This window comes from Mandrillus leucophaeus, unplaced genomic scaffold (assembly GCF_000951045.1).
Source record: "Mandrillus leucophaeus isolate KB7577 unplaced genomic scaffold, Mleu.le_1.0 Scaffold67, whole genome shotgun sequence".
NCBI lineage: Eukaryota > Metazoa > Chordata > Mammalia > Primates > Cercopithecidae > Mandrillus > Mandrillus leucophaeus.
The window spans coordinates 989713-1004263 of NW_012107252.1; positions in this window are offsets into that span (position 1 = coordinate 989713).

Consider the following 14551-nt stretch of genomic DNA (forward strand, 5'->3'; position numbering starts at 1 on the left):
TGAACAATGAGATCACTTGGACTCGGGAAGGGGAACATCACGCACTGGGACCTATTATGGGGAGGGGTAGGGGGAGGTATGGCATTGGGAGTTATACCTGATGTAAATGACATCATGGGTGCTGATGAGTTAATGGGTGCAACACACCAACATGGCACAAGTATACATACGTAACAAACCTGCACGTTGTGCACATGTACCCTAGAACTTAAAGTATAATAAAAAAATAAAAATTTAAAAAAATTTTTAAAAAAAGAAGAAGGTATAGCAGTTGGTCAGGGTAATCACTATCCTCTTGGAAACTTGGTTAAAGAGCTTTAGGAATGACAGATGTTCCAAAAACACCTCTATCTGTTGTTTTTGAGAAATGTAAGATATATGGGGAAAATCCTATAGGAGTTAAGTAAAGTACAAATAATGTACCAATTTTTCAAAAGGTGGAGGGCAGAATCTGTATAAACTATCAGTCAGTTATAATCCAGGACAGCTGTCTTGCTGAAAGCATCTACCAGCCTGCAATTGCCTGGCAAAGAATATGATGCCACATAGTAAACACCATGGATAGTGAAGAATAAAATAATTCTAGAGGCTTTCTAGTCCATTTAATTTCAGAATTGTTCATACATGTCACTACTTAGTGAGAAATATGATAGGCAACTAATTACTCAAAATTAGGCCAATGACAAAAATATTATACTTATGTTTGATTATTTATTCTAGTTTCCCCAAAGGTAAATCTTGTGATTAATCATTAACTGCTCCATATATTATTATTAGTAAAAATGATAATGAATCTACAATTTAGTGACCACTCACTACTAGCCAGAGATTATGCTTAGCTAACAGCAAACATGTTCTCATTTCATCTTCACAACAACTCAGTGAGAGAAGTGGGACTCAGAGGGATTACAAAATTCGTCTAATCCACAGAATTAACATATGCTAGAACTAGAATTCAATCCCAGGTCAGATTTTAAAGTCCTTACTTTTAGCTTCTGAGCCAGACAATCCCAGATGATGTCAATTACTTCCTGTGGCCCATTGAGTATTTCCTGCTGTCATTTACAATGCTGGAAAAGGTCCATCCTTGCATAAGAACACAAAAGCATCAGAAATGCCTTATTGGCTGAGTCCAGTTGTCCAGCCAGAAGGACATTCAGTTTCAGAATGGCAACAAGGGACTATTTGTTGAGTGAACATGACAACTGACCTTTCTGAAATTGGTTTGCAAAGAGGGCATAACTGTCCTCCACGTTTTATAAATGTCTCTCTCACTCACTCTCTCTGTATACCTATATATGTATGTAAATATGTGTTTGTGTAAAACATTATTTTCTTTCCTGTAATACTGTATTATCTAGCAATTTAGTCTTCTTGAAATTACATATATATATAATTTCAAGATATAATTTCAAGATATATATATATATATAAAATAAACCACAACTAACTCTAAGAATAAAGAGCCCTCTATAAGACTTCTGCCATCTCTAATGAGGAAACAGAACGTGATATTCTAAGATCATCTTAGATACCGGGAGCATAGCAACAGCACAGCAATGAGTTTAGAAGACAACAATGTGAACAGCTACTACTAAATCTTCAGTTAGGGGAGTCGAGCTATACTCAAGTATATTTCACCTAACCTAAACAAACCTGTGTAAAATAAGAGAGCAGACTACATAGAAAAGACAGTAACAAGCAATGGCAATTGCCTGCAAAGTAAAAAGGAAGAGTGCTACAAAGAGCAAAGAGAAGCAGTCAATTCAGGGAAATTCAGCTCAAGGGTAAATGTAAATCACCCTCTGTAACCCCAGGATGGAGGGTGACCTGCCAGAATCTCTGAACTATAACACAAAACAGTAACTAATGCTTCCCAACCTTTTGCAAGTCAAGATGCATACAGAAAATGAATCTATTCAGACGACTCACGGAGGAAAACAGCCAGAGGCAACTGATCCAGGGGCTTCTGTCACCCCTCAAGCCCAGCCTGGCTTCCCTGGGAGGTGGAGATGGAGGGATCATATTTCCACATGCCTGTAATCCATTCATAACACACCAGTGAGCTTTTGTCCACCAGGTGGAAAGCTCTGCAATAACTTGTGTCAACAAGAAGTAGTTCCATTATGTTCGGTCTACTCCACTTGAGAAGGTGGGAAAATATAAAATATCCCAGAGTAATATTTCCATTAAAAGTAGTTAAATGTTAAAACATTTTGACGCTTAGAGGGCAAGCTTCAGTTAGAAAAATTAACTCTTGGAGTGCCTCATTTCCTGACGATGCACAAATACAAGGTGTGACTACTCTGTCTTTTATTGGGGTTCAAGGTGTATCTATCAAATCATTCTGTTATCTCAAGGTATTTGTGAAGTCTGAATTAACCATATCAGTACCCATGATGGTTTTAAGGCATTAGTATATTGGATGACCATATGCTCTTATGATGGGACACGCTGGAGGTAAAAGGAGTTCAATTAATAATTACACTATAATCACTGGTATAAGCCAGGGCTGTCCTAGGAAAACCAAGACATTTGGTCACCCCAGTATTAGATCATTCCCCCTATTTGGTCCTAACCTTTTCACAGGAAAGAAAGCTATGTTTATAGTCTTCATTAAAAGCATAAATAAAAATGAAACAGTGCATGCTAGTAGCAATAAACTAAAAACAAATCTATAAAACAGAAAATAAAAGTGGTACCATTTATAACCCCTGGAATAATTCTTTCCAGAGATAACCTCCATTAATACATTAATAGTCTTCTTGCCAGTCCTCTTTATGTGGGGAGGACTGATCCCCCAACATTATTATCCAAAGTCAGATAAATGGATACTGGGTGGCCAAAAATAATAAATATATATTCTATACACAGAGTTCACATGGAGCCTACCCCTCTCCTGCAGTCCTGGGGTACAGCATGCGGTTTGGTTCTAAACCCCTGGGCACAGCACTTTCTTCTTGGTCATGATGTTGGTTCAAGGTGGTCACAGGACTCTTTTAGAGCCAGTGAGACACAAAGAAACTTTTGCTTAAACTTCTATGAAGACAATCTAGGTAATTATCAAATTAAAACTGAGAAGATCGAAGGCCTTGACCTGCACTGTCCAAAATGGTAGCCACTAGCCATATGTAGCTATTGAACACTTGAAATGTGACCAGTACAGAGATGTGATGTAAGTACAAAAGACACACTGCATCTCAAAGACTTAGAAGGAAAATGGAATGTAAAATATCTCACCAATAATTTTTATTTTGATTACATGTTGAAGTGATGATGCATATGGCTCACATTTTATCTCTAGTGGACAGTGCCAGTCTAAAACATTTGAACCATTGATAAAGCCAAGCCTGGGGGTATCCCTGGTCATGGACTTTTCAGATATGTCAACTAATAAATATGTATTTTGCTTAAGAAAGTTCTGATTGGGCATTCTAGCACTTGCAACTGAGAATCCTAACTGGTACATTGTATATGTAGAGTCATGCCATACATTTGAGACTGAACAACCAATCATGAGCACTTGTTCATGCCAGCACCTTAAGAGTAGTGTCCTCAGATCTGCACAAAGTATCCCCTATGTGAACAAATTAATCATATTTTTTATCTGTTAACACCACTGTATGTGTCTGGGGTGTGTCACCAGTTTTCTTTCAGGTCTTCCAGTGCCACAGTCTTCTTCTTCTGAACTTTGCACCTGCTTTACTTTCTGCATGGAACACGCTCTCCTCTCTTTCACTTGCCTGGCTCCCTCTCATTAGTCAGTCAGTATGCAATTTAAATGCCACCTCCTCACAACTGAGTTTCCTGACCACTCTATTTTGAGTAGGTCACCCCCGATATTGTCTCTCATAGCACCACATCTTCTCTATATGGCATGGACTAAAATATGTATTAACCTCTGTAGAAGGCTGTTTAACATCTACTTTCTCCTTCCCCACCATACCACACCCTGCATCAATGCAGAAGCCATGTATATGTGGTTCACCCATTTGTCCCCAGCACCTGGAACAGTAACTAACACATAGTAAGTTCTCAGTCAACATCTACTGAATGCCAAGAATGAGTGTTAATGAGTCCAGGAGAAGGAGTAAGGTCAGGGGAAGATGAAGTAATGTGGGAAGGGAACCAAGATAATTCAGTGTAACCAAGCCACTGATGAATGTTTATTAATGCCATCTAGAACACTCAAAAAGAAAGTAAGGATGAGAACTGACAGAGGAAGAGCAAGTCCAGAATGGAAGGATTTGAGCAGTTAGTGGCTGCCTGGACCTTCCTCCAGGCATCAAAGCAAATGGGTCAGAGATACAAATGATGAAGCCTGCAGTTCAAATGCATTTCTGAACTCCACACAATGAAAATTATGCTGAGATTTTGCTCTCTGTTAGTGACAATCTGGTTCTTAGTCTCATTCTCATAACCTAAATACAAAAATATGGGGGAATCTGAGGCCCACTCTAGGAATTTTCATCAGACTCTGCTCAAAGGAAAGATCATATTCTTTGACTTCTGCATTGTGGAGCTTCTCATGAGCCTGACTGAAATGCTGCTGTTTATATCAAAGTCAGCCTTTCTGGACTTCATCAAATATCTAGATCCCTTCTATTTTCCTCTTCACATTCTTTTTCTCACATGTGATCTTTGCCACTACCCTGCTTGCTTACCTCTGCTTACCTTATACCTCAGAGGGAGCAGTAAGGGTTTCTACTGAAACCCTTTAGGATTGATATATAATAGCCTCTAATTATTTCTCTGGAGATAAGGCCTCTCTTTAAATGAGAATGGCTCTTCTTTTTGTTTTATTGTAATATATATTTTTAATTCATTTATTTTATAACGGAAAGTTGATCAACACAAAATAATTCATAAACCAAGCACCCAATTTAAGATCTAGCATTTTATTTTGGAAGCCCTCTGTGTGTCCCTCTTTGGTTTCATGTCATTTTTTTAAAGAATGCAAACCACTTTGTTAGTGAACTCCAGAATTTGGGAACAGAGGGGTTAGAACCTTAGAATTTAGAAATGTGGTGCTGTCCACCAGACAGGTGCTGATGAGTCTCCGGAAAGGTGGGAGAGCCACCACAGTCTCTCAGAGGAAAGAGGAGAGTGCTTAGTCCTTTTTCTTCTTTTTATTTTTCCTTCTCCCACTTTGATCTCTCTCCTTTCTTCCTTTTTAAAAATTACTACACCTATTCTCTTTGCTGGTAAGACCAGGAAAGTCAACAGAGCCCCACGATTCTGTCTCCTTCTTTTTCTAACAGATGGTTTCCATTAGGGCTTACCAGGTATTTTCTCTGAACAGAATCAAACATGCATTGAAAAAGTAAACAACAGGATCATATAACTAGCAGCCCTTTATTTATTACATAAATGCAAAGATTTTATAGCTGGAAAAGAATGTAGAGATAACTAAATCCAATCTTCTTGTTTCAGACCTAAGAAAACCAAGACACAGGACTCGCCTGAGGTTATTAAGCTAAATATATGTCTGCCATCTCCAAATCATTGTTTTTATTTCCCATTTTTCTTTTTTTATTTTTCTTTATTTTTTATTTCCCATTTTTCAATTCTCATTATTAATATATTTTTCTTATTGATAACTTGATCACATTATTGATTATTTTACTTTAGTCTGAGGCATGTAGCCTTAGGCTGTATTTTCATTTAGCAATATTAATTAAAAAATGATTTTTGAACCATACATAAAAGATACATTCACATTAATGTAAAACACTTTGTTTTATTCTTAATAGCATTTATGTCAGAAGTCACTAAATATTCAATCACATTTTTCTGATATCCTGACATTCTCTGCCTCATATTTCTACTTCTAATGAAATATATAATTGAGCTGAATTTTAAGAAATTAAAGATTAAGATACTTCAGAATACTTCTAAATGGTGAGTGAGTCATTAAGTTATTTGTCATATCAGAAATCTACAGATTGCTAACATTCAATTAGTTAACCAAAAACCCCAAATGCCCACTAGGTGCCCAACACTGTTCCAGACATTTTTCTTATGCACCCTCTTTAAAGTGAAAATGTTTACATTTCAGATTTTCAAGAATTGTTGCATGTATATATGTATTTGCTTATTTATTTTATTCAATAAATTTTATTTCTATTATTCTCAAGGCACTATGCTAGGCACTGTTGGAGGTGAAATGAACTCTTAGAGAACATACTATCAAGAAAGAGAGAAAAATGTTTATATAAATATCTACAATATGTGGCTTAGGAGAGTGATCCCAAATACAAATGGCCACAGAGGCCAGGTAGTCAATGTAAATGCATGGAACACATTGTGTACAAGGCAACAGGGAATGGGAAAGTTATGGGGAGCTATAAAATAAAGTTCCCTCTAAAGAAAAAAATTGAGAATGAAAGGAAAGATTTGAGAAGGTGGAGGAAGTGAGAGGGCACAAGTATAACAGCAGAGCATAAAGAGAGAGGATAAAGAGAAGTGGGAAAAATAGAAGAGAGAGAGGGGGAGGACAGGAGGAAAGGGAAGGAGGGAGGGGAAAAGAGAGAGAGAGAGAAAGAGAGAAAACATTAACACTAAAAGGTCAGGTAGAAGAGGAAAACCAGCAGAGTATGGTGTCCCAAAAACCACAAGAAGGAACATTTCAAGACGGTTAAATGTGTCAAATTTTGCTGAAAGTATCTATTGGATTTGACATCATTGAGGTCACTGATAACCTTGACAAGAACAGTTTCCATGGTGTGGTGAATTAGAGGCCAGGATGAAACGTACTGCATAGTGGATAGAAGGCAGACAGCATGAAGGCAACTCTTTCAAGAAGTTTTACTGTGAAGGGAAGCAAAGGAATGGGGCAGTGGGTAGAGTAGGCCAAGCAGTCAAGGAAGAGGTGGTTTTTAAAAAGACAGTTGATGTCATCAGGTTTGTCTACTGATTAGAATGATCCAGAAAAGCGGGAGCCACTGATGGCACTGGAAGAGGATGGCCAACGAGCCGATCCTAGAGAAGGGGAATAGAATCCTGGCACACACAGGAAGAGTGGTCTATGATCTAAGAAGGGACACTTCTTCCATCACACTACAGAGAAGAAGGAAAGGGGGTGTAAATGCCAGCATGGTGATAAATTTGGTGGTGGCAGTATGAGGGAATTCCCATCTGATGGCTTCAGTTTTCTACATAAAATAGGGAAGGACATGGTTTGAGAATAAGCAGGGAGGGTAAGTGAAATTTGCAGACGGGGAAAAAGTGTGAAGTAATAACCTAGGGATTGTGAAAGGTGGCCCACTAGAGAAACATAGTAGAAAATACAGAGCACCCGGTTATGATCTGGAATTATAAATTTAAGGCACAACCAGACAACTTTTTATTTTGCCCAGCAAAGTCCAGCTGATCAAAAGAGCATAGAGAAGCCATGAATTGCCTGCACATCTTGAGAAAACACTGTTTCTAAGCCACAGATCTGGGCTGGGGCCTGAACTTCTGCACTTCTAACAAGCTCACAGGTGATCTCCCTGCTACTGGATCCCTGGACCACACTTTCAGTGGCAAGTGTAATCCACCAATTTCCTTTGTCATTCTTTTCTCAAGTATTTCAGTAGAGGACACAGCAGATCTGTCACCTCTAAGTCTGAAAATAATATTAATAATAAAAATTAAAATCTCAAAAATAATATAAAAAGGGAGGAAGGACATAGAGAAAGAAGATGATTTGGTTTATCCAACTGTGGCTGTATTAGAAATATATTTTCTTGCTCTTCTTCTCATCTACATTTCCAGCTTGGTAGTCTCATGCTGTCTCACAACTTCAACCACCATCTTTATGTGGATGTATGATGTCTTTCTTAGATCCAAAGGCACAATTAACACATCCATATGGGTGTCCCATGAGCAACTCAAATGATAAATTGTCACCTATATTTGCTCTCCTGGATCTTTTCATCCTTTTACTCTTCTCATTCTCATTGGCCTCCACATTTAAAATTGTTAAGGCCCACTGATTTATCCCTAAAATATCAGTAGTTTCTGTGGATGCAAATTAGAACTACACCAAGACACCATTTCCTCTTATCAGATATGCAAGAATCCAAAAGTTTGATGACATACCCTACTGGCATGACTGTGAAGAATCAGAGACTTGCATGCATTGTTAGCAAGAATGCAGAATGGTATAACTCCTGTGGAATTTTTGTCACAATGTATGGCGAAATTACCTAAGCCTTGATCCTTTAAGCTATGAATCTATCCCAAAAACACACTAGCAATATATAAAATAATACATGCACAAAGCTATTTATCAAAACACAGTTTGTAACAGTAAATAACTGAAAACAACCCCCAAGTGTCCATCAATCGGCAACTAGTTGAATAAATTATGATGCATTCATAAAATTGAGAATAATATGAATAATTCTCAGACACAGAAAGGAGTGAGAAAAATCTCTATATATTGATATGAAAGAATATAAGTGAAAATACAAAATTCAGAAGAATGAACATAATATGCTACTTTTTTAATATAAAGAAGAAAAATACATATTCATATTTGCTTATATTTTCTTTTCTTTTTTTCTTTTTTTTTGAGATGGAATTTCGCTCTGTTGCCCAGGCTGGAGTGCGGTGGTGCAAACTTGGCTCACTGCAAGCTCCACCTCCCGGGTTCAAACCATTCTCCTGCCTCAGCCTCCCAAGTAGCTGGAACTGCAGGCGCCCCCCAGCACAACTGGCTAATTTTTTTTTTTTTTTGTATTTTTTAGTAGAGACAGGGTTTCACTGTGTTAGCCAGGATGGTCTTGATCTCCTGACCTTGTGATCCACCCGTCTCAGCCTCCTAAAGTGCTGGGATTACAGGCGTGAGCCACCGTGCCCAGTCACATATTTGCTTATATTTTCAAAAAGAACAAATGGAAAGATAAACCAAAAATTAATAAAATGGGTTACCTATAGGAGAAAGGAAAGAACAATGGGAAGGGGATTTAAGTGGAAGCTGGATCTCTTTGAATGTATCATATTTTATAGTTTTTAAGTTCAAAAGCATGTAAATGCTTTGCATAATTTTTCAAAAAATTAAATAGAAAAGAAACAAAGTAATCCATAAAAATCAAAACAATCTGAAATCCTCAGTGGCTTCCCACTACCTATCTTGAGTCCAAATTCCTGAGCCTGAATTCAATGATCTCTTTAGTCTGCCCAGTCAAATATTCCCATATCACTTTCTGAGGCCCCCTTCCCCATCTTCTCTACACACAGACAAACTATTAACATTATCTGTGTGCCTAATTTATTTTGCCAGCTAGACCATACTTTTTTGAGGATGGAATCTACCTCTGATTTATTTTTGAAACCTAAAATTCTCCGTGTCTAAAGTTGTTACCATAACATAAATTAGTACAATTATGGCATCTGAAAGTTATTGGCAGGAAATTTTATGTTTATTCTGAAGAATGCAAGGAAGCCATAGCTTTTTGATAATAGGTAAAATATCTGGCTAAAGAGTAACTTTCTAGTTACAAAACAGAGACAATAATTGAAGCAATCTGATATCCATCAGCAGATGAATGGATAAATAAAATGTGGTATATCCATACAATGGAATATTATTCAACCTTAAAAAGGAAGGAAATTCTGACACATGCTACTACACAGATGAACCTTAAAGACAGTGTGCTGAGTTAAATAAGTCAGTCACAAAATAACAAATACTGTATGATTCCACTTATATGAGGTACCTAGAGTAATAAAATTCATAGAGACAGAAAGTGGAATGATGGTTTCCAGGGACTGGGCAGGGGAGAGGAGGAAGTAGGAGTTATTGTTTGGTAAGTGCAGTTTTAATGTTGTAAGATATAAAGTGTTCTGGAGAAGGATAATACCAGGTTGCACAATATGAAGGTATTAAATGCTGCTGAACTGTATGCTTAACAATGGTTGAAGTGGTAAATTTTGTTGTGTGTATTTTGCAACAATTAAAAAAAATTAACAAGGAAAACAAGACATTTGGGAATATCTTTTACTATTGGCTCATTTTATTAATGTAACAAAGTTTTAACTAAGGCTATCCTCTCCAGAGCCATTAAGGATCACCTAGGGAAGAGACGGCTTTTTGCTTAGAACATGGTACCATGTTACCTATATGCTCTCTGAAACGAATTTGCATAGGAGCTGTTGTTTATGGGGATGCATCTTGATGGGGCAACTGGGTTGTTATGAAATACTCAGGAACTCAGCCCAGCTCTAGGACTCACCCCTGAGCACAAAGGCAATGTTGCGCATGCTGGTAAAGGACCACTAGTATCCAGCAGCCTGGACCCCTTTCTTTGTGGTCAAGAAAGGCGGGAAAAGGGGTGCAGGACTCCTACATCGGTTAGCATCACTAATTCGATATGCAGAAGTCCATAGGTGGTTATGCGTTCTGGAAAGGAATAAGCATTAGGACCATAGAAGATGCTCCATGACTAATGCTCATTGGAAAATGACTAGGGGTGCTGGCATCCCTATGTTCTTTCTTCAGATGGGAAACATTACCCCCAAGGCAAAAATGCCCCTAAGATGTATTCTGGAGAATTGGGACCAATTTGACCCTCAGATGCTAAGAAAGAAATGACTTACATTCTTCTGCAGTACCGCCTGGCCACGATATCCTCCAAGGGGGAGAAACCTGGCCTCCTGAGGGAAGTATAAATTATAACAGCATCTTACAGCTAGACCTCTTTTGTAGAAAAGAAGGCAAATGGAGTGAAGTGCCATATGTACAAACTTTCTTTTCATTAAGAGACAACTTGCAATTATGTAAAAAGTGTGATTTATGCCCTACAGGAAGCCCTCAGAGTCTACCTCCCTAACCCAGCGCCCCCCGACCCCTTCCCCAACTAATAAGGACTCCCCTACAACCCATTCAGTCCAAAAGGAGATAGACAAAGGGGTAAACAATGAACCAGAGTGCCAATATTCCCCGATTATGCCCCCTCCAAGCAGTGGGAGGAGAATTCGGCCCAGCCAGAGTGCATGCACCTTTTTCTCTCTCAGACTTAAAGCAAATTAAAATAGACCTAGGTAAATTCTCAGATAACCCTGATGGCTATACTGATGTTTTACAAGGGTTAAGACAATCCTTTGATCTGACATGGAGAGATATAATGTTACTGCTAAATCAGACACTAACCCCACATGAGAGAAGTGCCGCCATAACTGCAGCCCGAGAGTTTGGTGATCTCTGGTATCTCAGTCAGGTCAATGATAGGATGACAACAGAGGAAAGAGAACAATTCCCCGCAGGCCAGTAGGCAGTTCCCAGTGTAGACCCTCATCGGGACACAGAATCAGGACATGGAGATTGGTGTCACAGACATTTGCTAACTTGCATGCTAGAAGAACTAAGGAAAACTAGGAAGAAGCCTGTGAATTACTCAATGATGTCCACTATAACACAGGGAAGGGAAGAAAATCCTACCGCCTCTCTGGAGAGACTAAGGGAGGCAGTGAGGAAGCATACCTCTCTGTCACCTGACTCTACTGAAGGCCAACTGATCTTAAAGGATAAGTTCATCACTCAGTCAGCTGCGGACATTAGAAAAAAACTTCAAAAGTCCACCTTAGGCCCAAAGCAAACCTTAGAAACCCTACTGAACTTGGCAACCTCGGTTTTTCATAATAGAGATCAGGAGGAGCAGGCGGAACGGGACAAACAGGATTTTAAAAAGGCCACAGCTTTAGTCACGGCCCTCAGGCAAGCGGACTTTGGAGGCTCTGCAAAAGGGAAAACTGGGCAAATCAAATGCCTAATAGGGCTTGCTTCCAGTGCGGTCTACGAGGACACTTTTAAAAAGATTGTCCAAGTAGAAGTAAGCTGCCCCCTCATCCATGCCCCTTATGTCAAGGAATCACTGGAAGGCCCACTGCCCCAGGAGACGAAGGTCCCCTGAGTCAGCAGCCACTAACCAGATGATCCAGCAGCAGGACTGAGGGTGCCTGGGGCAAGCACCAACCCATGCCATCACCCTCACAGAGCCCCAGGTATGCTTGATCATTGAGGGCCAGGAGGTAAACTGTCTCCTGGACACTGGCTTGGCCTTCTCAGTGTTACTCTCCTGTCCCGGACAACTGTCCTCCAGATCTGTCACTATCCGAGGGTTCTAGGACAGCCAGTCACTAGATACTTCTCCCAGCCACTAAGTTGTGACTGGGGAGCTTTACTCTTTTCACATGCTTTTCTAATTATGCCTGAAAGCCCCACTCCCTTGTTAGGGAGAGACATTCTAGCAAAAAGCAGGGGCCATTATACACCCGAACAGAGGAAAAGGAACGCCCGTTTGTTGTTCCCTGCTTGAGGAAGGAATTAATCCTGAAGTCTGGGCAACAGAAGGACAATATGGATGAGCAAAGAATGCCCGTCCTGTTCAAGTTAAACTAGAAGATTCCACTTCCTTTCCCTACCAAAGGCAGTACCCCCTTAGACCCAAGGCCCAACAAGGACTCGAAAAATTGTTAAGGACCTAAAAACCCAAGGCCTAGTAAAACCATGCAATAGCCCCTGCAATACTCCAATTTTAGGAGTACAGAAACCCAACGGACAGTGGAGGTTAGTGCAAGATCTCGGGATTGTCAGTGAGGCTGCTGTCCCTCTATACCCAGCTATACCCAACCCTTATACTCTGCTTTCCCAAATACCAGAGGAAGCAGAGTGGTTTCCAGTCCTGGACCTTAAGGATGCCTTTTTCTGCATCCCTGTACATCCTGACTCTCAATTCTTGTTTGCCTTTGAAGATCCTTCGAACCCACCGTCTCAACTCACCTGGACTGTTTTACCCCAAGGGTTCAGGGATAGCCCCCATCTATTTGGCCAGGCATTAGCCCAAGACTTGAGCCAATTCTCATACCTGGACACTCTTGTCCTTCGGTATGTGGATGATATACTTTTAGCCACCGGTTCAGAAACCTCGTGCCATCAAGACACCCAAGCGCTCTTAAATTTCCTCGCTACCTGTGCCTACAAGGTTTCCAAACCAAAGGCTCAGCTCTGCTCACAGCAGGTTAAATATTTGGCGCTAAAATTATCCAAAGGCACCAAGGCCCTCAGTGAGGAACGTATCCGGCCTATACTGGGTTATCCTCATCCCAAAACCCTAAAGCAATGAAGAGGGTTCTTTGGCATAACAAGTTTCTGCCAAATATGGATCCCCAGGTATGGCGAAATAGCCAGGCCATTATATACACTAACTAAGGAAACTCAGAAAGCCAATACCCATTTAGTAAGATGGACACCTGAAGCAGAAGCGGCTTTCCAGGCCCTAAAGAAGGCCCTAACCCAAGCCCCTGTGTTAAGCATGCCAGTGGGCCAAGACTTTTCTTTATATGTCACAGAAAAAACAGGAATAGCTCTAGGAGTCCTTACACAGGTCCGAGGCATGAGCTTGCAACCCGTGGCACACCTGAGTAAGGAAACTGATGTAGTGGCAAAGGGTTGGCCTCATTGTTTACGGGTAGTGGTGGCAGTAGCAGTCTTAGTGTCTGAAGCAGTTAAAATAATACAGGGAAGAGATCTTACCATGTGGACATCTCATGATGTGCACGGCATACTTGCTGCTAAAGGAGACCTGTGGCTGTCAGACAACTGTTTACTTAAATATCAGGCTCTATTACTTGAAGGGCCAGTGCTGCGACTGCACACTTGTGCAACTCAATCCAGCCACATTTCTTCCAACCAATGAAGAAAAGATAGAACATAACTGTCATCAAGTAATTGCTCAAACCTATGCCGCTCGAGGGGACCTTTTAGAGGTTCCCTTGACTGATCCCAACTTCAACTTGTATATTGATGGAAGTTCCTTTGTAGAAAAACAACTTCGAAAAGTGGGGTATGCAGTGGTCAGTGATAATGGAATACTTGAAAGTAATCCCCTTACTCCAGGAACTAGTGCTCAGCTGGTGGAGCTAATAGCGCTCACTCGGGCACTAGAATTAGAAGAAGGAAAAAGGGTAAAATATTACAGACTCTAAGCCGGCTTACCTAGTCCTCCATGCCCACGCAGCAACATGGAGAGAAAGGGAATTCCTAATTTCTGAGGGAACACCTGTTAAACATCAGGAAACCATGAGGAGGTTATTATTGGCTGTACAGAAACCTAAAGAGGTAACAGTCTTACACTGCCGGAGTCATCAGAAAGGAAAGGGAAATAGAAGGGAATCGCCAAGCGGATATTGAAGCCAAAAGAGCCGCAAGGCAGGACCCTCCATTAGAAATGCTTATAGAAGGACCCCTAGTGTGGGGTAACCCCCTCCGGGAAACCAAGCTCCAGAACTCAGAAGAAGAAATAGAATGGGGAAACTCAGGAGGACATAGTTTCCTCCCCTCAGGATGGCTAGCCATCAACAAAGGAAAAATATTTCTGCCAGCAGCTAATCAATGGAAATTACTTAAAACCCTTCACCAAACCTTTCCTTAGGCATTGATAGCACCCATCAGATGGCCAAATCATTATTTACTGGACCAGGCCTTTTCGAAACTATCAAGCAGATAGTCAGGGCCTGTGAAGTGTGCCAAAAAAATACTCCCCTGCACTGCAGGCCATGCATT